Source organism: Athene cunicularia (genome assembly GCF_003259725.1).
Source record: "Athene cunicularia isolate RWA chromosome 2 unlocalized genomic scaffold, athCun1 chr2_part1, whole genome shotgun sequence".
Classification (NCBI taxonomy): Eukaryota; Metazoa; Chordata; class Aves; order Strigiformes; family Strigidae; genus Athene; species Athene cunicularia.
The window spans coordinates 71,524,079-71,540,943 of NW_020799095.1; the positions used below are offsets into that span (position 1 = coordinate 71,524,079).

Consider the following 16,865-nt stretch of genomic DNA (forward strand, 5'->3'; position numbering starts at 1 on the left):
AAAAGAAAAATAATGGTGGGAAAAGTTGGCAACTAAGATAAAGAGCATTTGTAGTCAACCAGTGTCATCTTCGCACCACTTCAGGTTAAAAACCTCCACAGATCTGTGATGTTTGGAACATGTAGTTCAGTAAATAATCCCATAAATTCATTTAAGATATATGCACCCAATAACTGTATCTGTCCTTGCCTTGGTTAGCACATGGCTTTGATCACCAGGAGTTTGAGGGAATTTTCATTCCCTTTTATTATGTTCTCTATTTAATGACATCAAACTTTGGGGGTTTTAAGATGCTTTTTATTTATTTATTTATTTGTTATATAGACAATTAAGTGATGCTAATGCTACCTGTACAAACACAGTTCCTCTGTGCTGGTGCTTAAGCTCTTTCCTTTGTCAGGTGGTTTCAAATCAAGTATTTAGGAGCAAAATTATTTATTTCCTTGTCCCCAGAAAGTGAATTATTTCTAACTGTAGGTTGAATTGTTTGAGGCCAAGTAATTGATTTTAGATTACAGGTAAGCCATAGCTGAAGATCTCAGCTGTAACCTAAAGACTTCATTCATTGTCACTGTTGTCTGCAAGTTTATTTTTTCTGTAGGTAAAGATATGCCAAGATGTTTATGAGATGAAAAAAATGAGTATTGATCTCTTTGGGAAAACAAAGAGAAAATCTACAATTTAAAGCTGTCTTTTCTAGCTGTTGTTATCTTGGGGAAATCCTTTTCATCCAGGTACTATGACACAAAGACAAATAGTAGTTAATAGTCCATGTTCACATTGCTTTAAACAAACTGCTTTAATGAAAAACTGGAAACACTAGTCACTAGTAACACTGGTAAGTTCTCACAATATAAAAATAATTAAAAAATAGTTAATTACAGTATCACAGAATCATTCAGGTTGGAAAAGACCCTTGGGATCATCGAGTCCAACCATCAGCCCTACTCTACAGAGCTCTCCCCTACACCATATCCCCCAACATCTCATCCAAACGACCCTTAAACACATCCAGGGATGGTGACTCCAACACGTCCCTGGGCAGCCTATTCCACTCTCTGAACACCGTCTGAATTGTACTCCTATAGTCTGATTAATTTTGTCATCTTCTGTTCTTTTTCATTCTGTAGAGATAAATAAATTTATTAATAATTTCATAGGCCTGTCTTTATTCATAGTAGAGTTTCTAACTTAGGAGCCATAACTTGACATTTCAAATAGCATAAGACAATGGAAAACCTGTAAGGAAAGCTTTTGGTTATGGTTTCTTTTACTGTTTTTCCTGAAACCTGCAAATGATGATTTCTAAGAACAGAGTCGCTACCACAATGACAAGAGTTGAATTTAAATGTGTCCATACTTCATAACACAACATAACTGATCCAGTTCTGTGTTTAATGAATAAACTCTTTTGTTGTTTGGTTTTGTTTGTTTGGGGGGGTTTTAAAAGAATTTTTCTTAGTATGGGTTTTGTGACAGGGATTTCCCTTAAAGAAGCTAGGGCTCTAGATGCCACTAAAATTCAAGTTTTCTGAATATTAGGTTACAAACTGATCAGTGATTCTTTACAACCTTGCACACAATTGTGCACTACAGGAATAAAACAACTGGAAAAAACAAAGTTAAGACTGTCAGTTTGCATTTCTGATAGTAAATATGGACATTCATATATCTAGAGGAACTAGACTAAACCTGTGGGTTTCTTTCAACCTGATATCAGTAAGAATAATTACTTCATATATTTCTTAAAATGATTGACAAATACCACAGATGCGTATGGAACTGAAATTGTGGATCTAAAAGCACACTAGAGAAGAAAGTATCAGATTTCAGAATTATGGACAACAAGGATGAATACTTAGTAGGAGCCTTTACAATACCCAAACAACAAATACCAACCAGCCAACCAGAGTCGGGAGAAAAAAGAAACAGGATAAAAATTAGTAGACTGAAAGAACAGGGCATTTTCTCAAGTCTCAGCAAACACCATAAAATCAATAATTCTGACAAAATACTCCACCTAATATAGTAATACAAAGGTGTAAGTATTTGTGTGAGACACTACAAACTTTGAAATGTGTGCTCTTGCTCCATGACACAAAGTATTTGAAGGCTTCTACTTACTTAATGTATTTAAATAATTAAAAGAAAGATGTCAGTATAAAAGAAAGGATCTGTTTTGTTGCTAATTTTCACCTTGTTTTATTAAAAGATACATCATTCAAGCAGGAGTTACTTTTACCACTGTCACTCCATTATGTTATTTTCAGTGTACCATTAAAATATTGTAGCATTCAGATGAAAATAGCTCTTAGATGAAGACACATTGGTTCAGCTTGAACCTTCCCAGTGTCAAAAATTGTTATCAAAAGGAGTAACGTGAAAAATTATATGAGACTGCATTATATTACCATTTGAAATAAGTAATACAAAGCCCTCAATCAAGGACACTTACAAATATTTTAAATCAAGATTTGGCCTTAATGGTAGCAGTGTGACTATTTTAATTTTGAGAACCTGAAACACAGAGTCTCCTAGCTCTTAAAGAAGCTTACATGTTAATGCTACTTCTTTCATCTTACTGTGAATGCTGGATGCTTTGTTTTAGTTTCTGTAGCACACCTTGGCTCTCATGTTCAAAGTCATGTGTGGGTGATTATAATACTTGTTTTTTGAGAAATAATGAAGTAAAGGACTTAGAACCAGCTATTGTCAGAAATTAGTTTCCTGACTTCTTTCTGACCTGCTACATTGCTGGCTTGTGGGTATGAACAATTAATTAATCTGATTAATTTTTTTTGGCTGTTTTTCATTTCTCTTTTGGCTTTGTCTGCCTTTTACTACTTTTAATACTATTTATTACTATTGCTTTTAACACTACCTTCATTACTTTTTTCTACATTGTCTTAAGGTTTCATATGTCACAAACATTTCCCAGAGCTGAGTTCACTTAGTTTTGTTATCCTTGCATACCCTTCATGCAAACTGTGTTCTGTGTTGCTTTATTTTAAAGTAACTTGATTGTGTTGGTACAGATATACAAAGTAACTGGAAGTAAGGAATAACTCACAGCATAAGAAAAGTATTTTAAAGTGAAACTGAGAAGTTCAGTACTAATAAATGAAAAGAGCATTTGTTTTTATTTGTTTTTACAGATACCTGTTATTTTAAGTTAAAAATAAAGTTTTCACTTCTTCATAAAAAAAAATTAAATAAATAGATCTCTGTTGTAATAGTATTGAATTGTTATTTTTTTCCAGTGATAACCCATGTTTTCTATGTCTCATTTATGTATCAAAGCATGCCTACAATTGCTAAACATTTTCTGAGAAAACTTATTCTAACAACGATAGTGACTGCAGTATTTTGTGTCTGATTTCTCTTTATAGCATGCACTACTTCACTGCTACACACTCCACGTGCACTTCTAAAAATATGTAACGAGTGTTAAGAGGCACCTAGGGGCTATGCCTCCTGAATATTACATGGTTGTAGAAATAAAATCAAAACATAAAAACCGGGGTTTTTTTTGTTGTTGTTGTTTTTTTTTTCAAGTTCTCCTTGGTAAATCAAACATTATGATAACATACAAGAGTGGGAGGTATGACAATTCAATAGCTACTCTTGCTACATTTTACACATCTTTATAATATTATTCTCTCTGTAGAATCTAAATGAGTAGGGTTTTTTTAGACTCCTGAAAGTTCGTGGTAAACGATGTTGACACATTTTATTTTAGGAATTTGTGAAATCATAGTTACATACACATCTGTTGAAAATCTGCTAAGGATTGCCTGATAGGAACATTTTTATATAGTGCCCTATTTATGAGCTTCCTTGCTGATTGCATTTTAAGAGAATGTCTCCCTGCACAGATGACATTCAGTTTTCTAATTCGCTTTTAATAAGGCAATCCTTTTCAGAGATTTATTTGCTTAAGATAATGAGGTAGGATTACAGAGGAATTAACTGCAATGCTATTAAGGTTTTTTTCCTTAGGTCTAACCTTATGATTCCAGTTTGAAAGTAAGCTGAGATTTATTTTTCCTAGGTTACACAACAAATTCAAGACCAGAAGACAAAAAGGGAGCTGAGGTAGTAATTCTTCGGAAGAATTAAAACACCAATGTCTTTGAGGTATGTTTGTTTTGGAAATGCTGTTAATTATTTGTTAATCTTGCTGCTATGTATAAGAGTAGTGATGAGTGCTTTTGAACATTAGTGACTTTTACACATCTTCAGGTGTAGCTTGATTTGAAAGGAAACTCCAAAATACACTTTTTCTCCCTTTATTGATAAGCATGGGCAATTAGTTATAAAACTGCTTCTCTTTTATCTGACATTATCTTTCTGTCTAGAAGATTAGATATAATCAGTTGCAAAGCTAAAATACCTAGAGGTTTTGTCTCCATCAATACAGTTTTCTTCATATGCCATAGTTAATATGAAAAATTTCAAAAGAAGAATGTTCTGGAAAAATCTGTAAACACTTTCCATTTTGTATGTGGTATAGATTGCTATGTTTTAAATAAGTACAAGAAACATTTCTATCAGCTAGATGTAAAGAAAAGCATGATATAGATATAAATTACAAATAATAGGGAGGACAACACGTCATCAGTAGATAGACTGAGTAATGGAGGATACACTCAGGAAATTCATCATTGCCTTTCCACAGGTTTAAAAATAGCCTATGTAACACTGTTCCTCAGTTACAAAAGTTGTTTGAACTCAGTAAATAGGATTCCACTTTTGTAAATATATCGGAAAAGTTTGTAGGGTACTAAGTAAATATAGTTGATGCTAATTTCATTTTAGGTCTAGTTATCACTTAGCATGTCCAGAAGCTTTAACAGAGCAAATTGTCTTCATACAGTCAAAAATGTGGGGGCCAAAAAGCATTAATTCTGTTACACTTGGGAAATATTTGTGTTTAGGTTAACATTTCTGGAACTTCTTCCAAACCTAGTTTTCTGTTTCTTATAATATAGTGAGTTTCAAAGGTTTTGGGTGGGTTTTGTGGTTTTTTTTGGGTTTTTTTTGTTTGTTTTTTTTTTGGTGTTGGTTTGTTTGTTTGTTTGTTTTTTTCTCTTAGAGGAATCATTTTCTCATAACAGTAATATTCAAATTCAGTTATTACTTCAGGTGACAATTACTTCAATCCTCACCTGAAGCTCTCTTCTTTTTGCAGGAGCTGTATCTCACCAGCATAGTCTTTTCTACATTCCCATCACATCTGTTCAATTTTGTTCATATTTGACTTGATAGAATGACGATATAGAAGTTTTGGCTAGAGACACAGCCTTCTCATGCCTTGTTAAGTAATGCAAGCGTATAGTGTGATACATGCATTCTGTCTAAAAATATATTTTCCGCTTTAAAGAAAAACCTGTTAGTTTCCTCCTCCTTCAAAGGCTATATTTATTTGAGCTTTCTTTAAAAACTGCCTACTTACCCAAGACCATTGATGTCTAGGATTCTTTCCTTTTCCTTTGCTTTAGATGTTTAATACCAGGTTTGCAGCCTTTGGTGTTGAGAAGTTGAGTTCTGTAAACTATCTTTGTATAATATTATTCACAATGATACATTCAGAGCACCTTTTTTTGCCTCCTAGCATTTGTAACCACAAATACCTCTCTTATAATGTCAGTCTTGTTTCCTTGGAGAAGCAATATTTGAAGTACTTCAATAAATGACAAGAGAGAAATCAGCAAATATATTTTAACATCTTTAACTGATTATTCTCTTATCTGACAGCATATCTAAATTTTATATTAGAAAAAGGAATTTAGAACCGTTGTACTTTTGATGAGGGTCTACACATGTGCCAGTGACATCTGAGCACAACGCTTCTTGATAAATGAAAAATCTCCATTGCCTTTTCATGACTCCCATTGAGATATGTACTTGTTCCTCAGGGCAAAATTTGTCTCACAGATTGTATTTGATTTGTAATCTAAGGATAGAAGCTCACACTATCAGTGTTAAATACATATAGCTTTCAGAAGCATGTTAAGGCAGTATTTTTATATTCAGCCATCAGAAAAAATGTTTAAAGAAAAAAGGATCTCATTTTAGTGGGTCTGCTGAAGCAAGACACCCAAGTAAAATAGTAATATTTAATCAATATGCTTTAGCTTCATATGTATTTCTGAAGTTTGACATATTTTTGCCTAACCTTATCCCTCAATGATCCCATGCGGGTTTTGTTACGTAATTTTTTAAGCCTTTATAAAATCTTCCCTTTCTCTCAGTTGTGGAGGCATAATTGTAAAGCACCAGGCAAGATGTAGTCTATTATGAGGAAAAATTGAAGCAAAACATGTCTGCCCTTTCTCGTTCAATTTGCCAGATTATCTAATCTTTTTCAGTTTAGTATTTCTGTAATTTCACAGAGTTATGCGATGGTCAGGTTACCGTGTGATTTTAAATGGATTTTGAGTGGATTATTTAATCTGCAGTTCCAACATTTCTGAAACTGCAGAGCGATGTTATGATCAGGTTACCCGAGTTATTTCAAATTACTCAGCAATAGTAGTTTCCATGGTAAACATAGTCCTGGGTGACAGAGAGGACTCTGACTTTAACATGCGAGAGCCTTTATGTTATATAATAATCAGTGTAGGGGAGAGATAACTTTTGTAGCCAAGAATTGTTCTTCCTCTCTATATATACACATATATCTCCTTCCTCGGAGGCTTCACATTAGGCTTTAAGAAATTATTTTCTGATTATCTGAAGTTGTACTTTAATATCTCCTCTGGTGTTACAAGTCTTCTTTATCAAACAGTGCGAGGAGCTACTAAAAAAGTTCATGCTCATGCTTTGAAATAGTCTGCCTTACTGAATCAGTAAACCTTAATGAAATAAATGAATGGAAACATGCAAATGCATTTAAACCGTTCTTGTTCCAAATTAACCTGAAGTATATATTACTGTTGGCTTAAAGAGGCTATGTACCAGATGTTGAGTGACTTTTGTATGTGGTTTGTGTATCTATGTTAGCTTACACCATGCATAATACTCCAGCATACATTTATCTGTTCCAGGCACGCATAGAATATAATGTATTCTCTGAAATGCAGAACTCAGAGACTTTGAACCCTTAGCCTTCTTCTATGTCATGATTTTTGATATCCTGACTACTGTTAGAACTGAACTCGTAGAAAGCAGAAAAAAATAGCAAACCCAGTGATTTAATTCTGCTTCTCTGATTTAGAATTAAGCCACCTGATCTTCCTAGTGATCCTGTGCATATATTGTCTTTATATATGGTTGTATACATAAAGCATGTGTACAGTTTTGCGACAGTCTGAAATGCATGCTGCATTCTTTTGATGTATCTACCTTTTAAAAATTAATTCAAGAGAAGAGTTTATACATGGAGCACCCTAAATGTTGATAAACTTCTGTACGTCAGTGTTAAAACCCAACTTGGTAAATGCTACCTTATCACAGATAAGAGATTCAGAGCTACCTTATCACAGATATATATTTACGATGGGGCTAAAGAAACTCTCACCCTTCTTGCAAGGTTGAATTGCACTTTTCAAGAGATAAACCAAGTTGTTAATTGCCTAAGAAATGGACTTTGAATCAACATTGGATTTCAGCCTCCCTTAGTACTGTGAGAAAAATTGGCATTTTACTTCCCTGAAAATTCAGAAACATTACAGAATGTTTTGAGTGTTTTGTCAAATTAAGTTGAAAAAAACATTTTAAAGCAGGAAGTTGATTGAAGTTTACAAAAAAAAGCCAACTTAAATTTTGAATATATGAAAATTAAATATTCTGAACTTTTCAAGGTTTCCTACTCTGCAAGTCATTTTAAAAACTGAAATAAAACTGAAAAAATATTTCACAAATTCACGTTTCTAGTTCTGGAATCGAGATAAACAGATCAAGAAGATTTGATTACATTTGAGCTAATGTAAAAGGGGGAAGCAGTTGATCAGAATTTTATCACACTGTATGTCTTCAAAAAAAGAAAAATTATTTTGAGATCATTTCAGATTGATTATGCAAGTCAGAAATTTTTATTAGTTTGATTGCATAACAGCCACAATACACAACTGTTCTTGGAAGTCATGAAAACAGTAGATATTCAGCCATCTTATCCAAATACATTAGGAAGATTTCAAGTAAGTTTCTAAATATAAGATCAAAACAAGAGTAAAAAGCCAGTCATTATTATGACCAGTCTGGACTAGAAGCTGGTTTAGTTGAAACCTGTCCATGGTTTTCTTTTGTGCAACCATTCTTGTTTAAAAGTACAAATCCTAGGTATTTTGTATGTCTTTTGCTAAATCCATCTCAGCTTCATGTATGTACCCCGTGTGCTCTCTTTTGGCATCATAAAGAGAATCGTTGGATACTCATCAGATTGCTTTCCTAGGTGAATTCAGTGGCACATACTTTCTACTCTAGGACTAAAGCAGTGGAAACGCAGCTGAGGATTGCACATGAAATATAACAGCACGAGGAACCAGGAAGAAGGGGAAGAATTAAATGTATTTATCACTTCAGTTGAAGGAAGTGACTTAAGATTCCTAATCAAAATGACCAAGCTCCCAATGTGCCTGTGCTGGGGCAGCGGCTGACCACAGGCTGGAGGGGCCGTGCCCTCCCCTTCCAGGCAGGCACAGTCCCACCACGCTGGGGCTGAGGCAGCTCCTAAGGGCAGGGGAAGGTGAACCAGGGCCCTGGCACTTGACAGTGGTGCAGGACTGCAATGTGGGATCTGATGCAGAAGTCATCCCCTCTGAAGCCACTTCAGAGTGAAAACTGGGTTTGTTTCCTGCGTGCAAAGCCCTGCATAAGGTATGATCTAATCAGCAAGGGGTCAGTCATTTTGTATATGTGACTGATTTGAATTGTTTAGTTCTGGCACCTGCTACCTTGCTATTTGCATTTGCCCAGTTTGACTTTGTTTATAAGTATTTGTTTAGAATCTAACAGATCCAAAAAGACACTGAAATTCAGATTTCTAATTCCTATTTTTCCTGTATCTGTAATTTAAAATGGTTATTGTTTATACCCTCTCCAGTGAAATTACAAGTGAACAAAATTACATACTTATATTTTTCTTTCAGAACACATGGGAACACAGCTTAACATATGTCACTAACAGCACTTGAAAACTAGTACTTACAAATGCACAAGTGTCAGTATTTACCTAAAATTTTATTATTTCTCTATTATGTTAATTCTGTGGGTTTGCTAACAGTATTAATTATTTTTTCCCAACAAATATTTGATTATCCTTGTGAGTTTTGATTCCTGCTTCTTCCAGTTATGTTTTTGGGTTTGGGTTTGTTTGTTTTTTTGGTTTTTTTTCATATACAGAATCATTATGAAACAGCTGAACAGTGCAGTATAACTCTTTTAAAATATGGATTAAGAAAGAACACCTCTTCAGCAGGAAAGAATAATTGGTATTTCTGCTTCTTACTTTCAAATAAATTTAGTTTTAAAAGACTGTCAAGTTCGAACAAAATAATGCTTAATCGGTAAGGTTGCTTGAACGGGAATACATGCTAGATTTGTTTCTTCTAGATACTCTAAAATTACAGTGTCCAGATCTGGCCCACACTCAGTGGAGTTTTTTCTGTTATTTTTAATGGATCAATTTTCGAATGCTCAAGCTGATCAGTCCCTGCTCTTGAGATAAAGTTCCAGCCATCTATAGATAGCACACAATTAACTAGAGGGGAAAAGGGGAAAACCAGGAAGGAAGTACATGCAATACACAGAGCGTCTATCTCTCTGTGCTCTGTATTCTGTGTCAATTTTAATGGGTCTGTAATTAGGTCACAGGACTGATTGATATCAGCACTTAGCTTCCTGGGTGACATCACCCTCTCCTTCATTCCCTAATACGGATTAAGATGTTGACACATAGAATATTCTACTTCCTGGACAGAGAAAAGTAACTAATTAAACATGTCATAGACTTGACACTGCCAGAATTATTTACCAATATAGCGGTGAAATGGAGACTAACAAGAAGGAAGAGCACAGGGAGCATGTGGAAAGAGCACAGATATGCTTGCAGCCTGTGTGTGTGAAGGAGTTTGGTTTAAAGAAACAAAGACAGGACTAGGCTGGGACAGGAGCAGTCATGAGTAAAATGATGGTGCATTTCAAATCCTCAGGCAGAAAAAGTGAGGCAAAATACTGGTAAAAAACCTTTGAGATGAAGCAAGAAGGCAACTATTATAATGCATGGCAAAATGCACAGAGATCTTGGCATGAGAGCAGAGTAGTAAGTGCCCAAAAAGCATGCTTTTCAAAGAGATTATCAGATGGAAAGAAAAAGTGAGAATGGAGCCTTATACATATTTCTATACATAGAAGGCTCATAAATGTAGCGAAGCACACAGCTTAGAATGGTGCTTCCTACTTTAAAAATAGCTGCCATGTCTCAGACGGAACATACAAGGTTGTTTCTGTATAAAATTGTACGACCCAATAATAATCTTTATTTTTAAAAAATGTATAACAATTGAATAGTTTTATGTTGCATCTGAAAGATCGCTTAATGTGATCAATAGGACTTTTTATTATTTTCTTGTCAGGGAGTCTATCCCTTTTTTCACTTTTTTTTTTTTTTTTTTTTTTTTTTGCTATTTGCCCAATACTGATTTTAATTTATAAGATGGAATACTTAAAAACAAGACTTTTGAGTTTTTAGGATTTTGGTGTTAAAAGAATGAAAAGCTGAGGAAGTGTATTTTTCTGATCTTGCATGTAGGATATATTTGTGTTTGAGACACTGTTGGCTGGTATGAGATGACTTAAGAGAGGACTAAGAGGAATAAAGTCAGACATGGCTGTAAGAACTCACATCTGATTGTAAGAGCAGGCTGGAGCAGCACAACAAATGCTTGGCTGTGAGAACAGAAGAAAATAATTTTGTAAAGTTTTGTGGTGGATGATACTGGTGCAAGAGTTGAGCCTCAATGATTTCTGTTACAAGTGTGAGTTGGAACTTAGTTCATGTGTGCTACATATAAAAGGTCTGCTATCTTTTTGATGTTCTTTACTGCAGGTGGAGAGAATCCTTATACATACATCTGCAGTCTGCAGTAAGTAACAGTTGACTCCTCCATATATGCTTTCAAATAAATTAGGAAAGGTGTTGGAAACAGCATTCTGATGTTGTTTTATACAGGCTTTCATCTCATATATCTATTTGCCATTTTTAATTTCTGAGCTTTGTGAAATGCACTGTTTTAACAGCTGTGTTAGTTTCCAGTTATTTCTTTTGAGAGGTCTTAGTGTCAAATTTGTTGTAGGAAATAGTAGGGATGTCCTATGAAATCCTGCTACACTACTGCTCCTGACAAAATGAAAATCAAATACACAGATTTGATTTAGAAGCACTACGAATAGGCTTAATCCAAAGTGATACAGAAGCGGTAATGAACAAAATGAATGGCTTACTGGCACCTGATCTTACAGGGGAAGAAGCAGAAGTTACATACAAAGCATATCTCAGATATTTAAAACAAGTGGTTGCATCCCTTTCATCGTTAAGGCTGGAGTCATCAGAATATTTTTTTTCCCCAAGTCTCTCCTTTCATGCTCACTTTTGAAATAAGACTGAATTCTGTGTTATCCAGGTGCTCAATAAGAGATCTAAATGCATTGAATCTTGTGTGTTATAGTTTTCCTCAAGTAGAGGGAGAGAAAGCAGAAATGAATTTAAGTAAAACACAAAAGCTTCACAAAATAGTGTCTTATAAAATTGCATGTGTTTCTGAGCAATATGTTTTACTAGAAATCATTGGTATGGCTAAAAAAAACCCAAAAACAAAAAAAAAACCAACAAACAAACAAACAAACAAAAACGGATACTAACAACCCTTGACAAATCATCGTATAGGTCATTAGCCAGAGATTTTATTTTATTTGCTTCCAGAGTTAAAATTGTGAGCAGAAATTGAGTTGTGAGTGAGAAGACATCTGCTGCCCAGAATTTTTAGCCATACAGTCGTTTGAATGGATAAAACAGCGATAAGCTTTAAACTTCATAGAATCTAATAAGATTAATATTAAAATTTGGACACTTCTATTTTACACTATCTGTGAAAAGCTAGTATCGCCATTAGTTCAATTCCTCAACTCCCTCCACAAAGAAAAAAAAAAAAAAAAAAGGCCAACAACAGCCTGATGTGTTTCTCAAAAGTTTAAAACTTGTATTGGGGAGATGTCTGACTCTCCCTTCTCACCTTCCTTCACGATGAAGCACATGTGTGGGCTACTGGAGAAATCACTGATCTTTGACAACCACCAATGCATATCTGCAGTTCTACACAGTCGAAGTTTTTACTCTTCTGTTACAAAGTTTTTATTCGGGAGACCTTGTACCAGTGCTTCAGAAATAAACGAGGCAGTCTGCTACTTTCAGGTTCACTGCAGACTCATGGAGGTGTTTCTTTGTCCCTATGTACTTGTCACTTTTTTGAACTGTCTTCTACAGGAGTGGTTCGCAACCTTTTTTGACAAGGAATCTTCACCACCCTCTACCTGAACTGCAGGCTCCAAATCAGTCCCTCTAGCTTCGCCCTCTCTGAGGACTCTTTCTGACACCCCACTCTCACTCACTTCTACTGACATTTCTTCATCATGTCCTTGTTGCTGACTTTGGCCAATGTCAGTGCAGCTCTCCAAAGTGCAAGTCCCAGCACAGAATTTTAGCTCCTGTAGCTTTTCTGGACTCACCTTGATGGACACCACACTTTGCAATGGTTGCAACTATTTCTTCATATTGATTTTACTTTTTTTTTTTTTTTTTTTTTGAAGTAATCATATGATCTCACAAGCTGTGCTTCCATTAGGGTCCTGTACTACCTAAATTCTTAATTCATCTCTCCTTGTTGCAAAGATTTTTGAGTTGAAAAAAAGTGCCTGCCAAAATATTCGCTGAATACTTTTGTATCTTTTTTTTTAATTGAATAAAATCAGTGAATTATTCATGAATGGTTTGGTTTACCTTTTTTATAGATAGCTGCAGTGAGGAGTTTCTTATTTTCATTCATGTCAGACTTTTTCAGAGTACATAGGGAGTTTTAGTTCTTCATGGTTTAGTTCTTAAAATTCTTTGAGGAGCCTGAATTGTGATACTCTGTGTTCAACCCTGCAGTATATTATATGGCACCAGTGAAATAGTATTTCGAAGGTAGGAGCCAGTGACCCAGCTGCATAAATTCTTGCCCCTCCTCTTAGTCCCACTGAATTCAACCGTACCTCATGCTTCAAGAGGAGCAAGCAGATATACAAAAGTAATTGTTTTCAAAAGAAGTCTCATACATCATCAAAATTTGAAAAAAATGCATTATGCATAAAGAGTTTAATATTCGGTTCTGCCATTGAGAGACAAGTGTAATCCCTATTAAAAAGATGTATACTGAGCATTGGCAGCTGATATGGCCCTGTAGTGTAAATCTGAATTGCTAAATTTCACAATAAATAATTATTATTGATATCTTTCTTAATGTGATGCAAAATTTGGTTTACTCTGGAAGTTTAGATTAAATTACAAAAATAAAGTTATTATTATAATTTACCAATGGGTAAAGCACATGTGCTTTATACATCATCCACGATGATTTATACATCATCTTACAATTGTGACTGGTTTTGGGGAAAGGTTGAGGGACTATTATTTTGAGGAGACTAACTAGTCTTTAATTTTCAAAGGTAGTAAAGGAGTGGGTTTATAAATCAAACATGGATAATAACAACACCATACTAAAGGCTTTAAGAATAGACATACAGTATTTAATTGAGAAACAGAAGGTCAGTGATGCTGATGAGGGGTAGAATGTAAATATCCCCAAGCAAATGCCCACTCAAGGCTTTATATACATAAAATTTTGCTGTAGAAACATACCTACACTGCTTCTGTAACCAATCTGGCTTATTTTTTTGACAATAGTTGACAGCTAATTGATAATTGAAAGCTGTCTTAACATTGCAGCTGAAGCATTTGAAGGAAAAAATAAATCCATCCATCTCAGATATCTTTCAGTAATGTATTTTCTACTGTTCCTAAGTAAAATTCAAATAATGTTTTTAAAGTGTCTATATATTATAGGTAAGGTTCTTGCCAGCAAGTGATGGTTGAGAAAGAGGGATCATTTACATCCCCATTTGTTTTGGTTTGTTGTTTTGTTTTGTTTTGTTTTATTTTTTCCCCTTAGTTTGAGAACTTGCATCTTGTTAGTATTCCAGGCATAATGCAAATCCTTTCTAGTCCCCATTCTCTCCTCTCTGCAAATTGTAGAACAATATTTGGTTTAGAAGGGTACAAAGATGGAAGGAAACTTGTGATATTTTTGTTTATGTTGTGATAGTTGTTTGTGTTAAATTTTGTTAAATTGGGTGTATATGTTATGTATATAGATGACTTCCAAGTGAGAAAACAAGGAGGTTTATTGTACCAAACCCTTTTTGCTAATATTTGTGTATTTCAGGAAGTTTTTCTTTATAAGGTCATTGATTTTGGAATTTGACAGTAACTGTGATGTTCCATTCAGAAAGATTTGGCTTTTTCCTTGTGTAACATGCCAGGAAAGTCTGTTTTCATCTTTTCAAAGACAGGAACATCTACAAATTACAATAAGAAAGTGATAAAGAGGTAAATAATTAACTTACAGAGCATAAAACAAGTCAAATGAATTGAAGACCCTGAACTCAGCTCATCTGAGGTCCTCTGGATTGCTTAAATTCTGATCTTTTGCTATATTTACTGCAAAGGAAAAAAAAAAAAAAAAAGGAAAACATACACGTACTAAAGAAAACGTCTGAAATTTAAATCAGCTTAGTGAATTTACTTCTTAAAAATTCTGTATTACTCTTATTGGAGATCTTTCTGATTAACATAATGTTCAGGCTTTGCTTTCATGGTATGTTTTGGAACAAGGTAACATTGTCTTTCAACAAAGTCTTTCTCGGGTGATCTGAAAATTCTGCAACATAATACTTTGTAATTGCCTGCATATTTTAAATTTTGATAGGTTACATGGTCAATGATCTACCTCTCAGAGAAGAACAAGTAATAATTTTGTCACAGTTGCATAGTCTTCCAAATCCTGACAGTGTTTCATTGTGTTTCCTCTTAATAGAGTGACTTTAGCAGTTCTAGAGGAAGAAGTTTGAAGCTTTGAACACTTATTCATCTTTGACATCTATAGTTTTCAAGCGCTGTTAAGGTTAAATGGGAGTTCATTTACACTCTATTTCATTTACTAAGTGCTCTCATAACTAAATGCAGATCCATGTAATTTAGTGGTAGAAAGAAAATTCATTAAGATTCCTGATTAGGAAAAAATGTTAACAGAACTGCAGAGGTTACAGAAATTTAGCTCCTGCCTAAGGTAAATTAAGCACAAACCACATTCCTGTAACATGAAAGAGATTGCTTAAACTGTAACTGACAAGAAATTTCAAAATTCGTTTTCATCATCTGTGTACACCAAAAGCAAAACTAAGCATACATTTATTAAATCAGTATAAATGATAAAATTCCTGCTGATTTTATGCCTTTTGTAATATATTTGTTCTATTAGGCATAAAGATTAATTATTATTGCAAATACTGATGGACTTTAGGTTACTTCAAATTTTATTTCTAAAGTTAAAAATAAACTGAATTAAAAGACATGAACCTAATTAAAAGACATTTGCTCAGTATCTCTGGAAAAACAGGTAGCCTTTGATTTTTTTCTAGTGCCCAAATTGGTATTTCATCTAAACTGTCACTTTAAGGAAGTCATGAAAAACAAAGGGCTGGAAAGCTTTACCTTTGACTTCAGTGGAGCTAAAAGTTCACCATCAGTTATAGTAATATTTGGATAATATAATGATCTAATAATAAGGAAACATAGAGGCTCTATTTACTGTTTTAAAGTTAAAAATGCTCATATTTGGTTTTGGTTTGATTCCGTAACTTTAAGCATATACTTAGATACAGCCACATGAGCACAACATGCTTTTCACCTCAGTCTGAAAATATTTTCCTACCATTCCTATAGCATTTATCTCATGATGACATTCAAACGTATTTTGACAAACAATTAATTCCTAAAAGTACCTGGTGCCTCTCCTGTAAGGTTAAAAAGGATGTTGAAGATCTCTAATAGGATTCTGCTTGAACTGCCATAAACTTACTCTGTTCAATTATGTCAATCTAAATCTAGGACACGTTTTTTATTGCTGTTATTACATCTCAGTTACGCTAACCCTGCTGTTAACTGTTTTTCATGGTCATTTTTACATTAGTTCAAACATTAGTTTAAACATAGTTCAAAAGTTTTTCTTTAATACAAAATTGTTGTCAAGTATATGTGGTACTAGTAGAGGTAGAAATAGAGCTCCACTGAGTTGTCTCAAATGACCTGTTCTGCAATACTGCACCTGTGCCCATATGCCTGCATATAAGTCGTTTTTGCCCTTTGGTTACTATGATGCAGATTTGAAGGGGCAGGGCAGTGGAGTTTGGAATAGGTGGACCTCTGGAGGAGTCGCAAGGGTTCTGTGATTCAGTGGAGGTTGATCCCTGCACAGAGACTTCTCTCTGTGTAGCACTCTCTTAGGAGTGCACAGTCTCAATTGCATGATGCTAGAGCACCTGACAGCAGTGAAGCATTCCCTCCTCCTTCTGCTGTGGTCTGGGCTGTGTCCAGCTCTGAATGTAATGGCACTGATAAAATCTTGTCTTTTTATTCACTGCTATTGTCTCCAAGATAACTTTCATTAGCCCAGCCTTCCATTTCTCATTTAAAAAAAAACCCTAAAAACCCCCAAACAACAAAGAAAACCCAAACCACCAACACCGTCCACCCCCCACCCCCCCCCCCC

General features: G+C 34.6%; 1 protein-coding gene across 8 annotated transcripts in view; it reads left to right on the plus strand.

Annotated features, from left to right (window-relative positions):
- The window catches only part of CDH18 (cadherin 18), a 578,978-nt gene that overhangs the window by 230,384 nt on the left and 331,729 nt on the right, over positions 1-16,865 (plus strand). For all 8 annotated transcript variants that reach the window (XM_026842284.1, XM_026842282.1, XM_026842297.1 and 5 more), the window contains exon 3: positions 4,052-4,137. The gene's annotated coding sequence lies outside the window, so the exon portion shown is untranslated. The remainder of the gene's footprint in view (positions 1-4,051; positions 4,138-16,865) is intronic.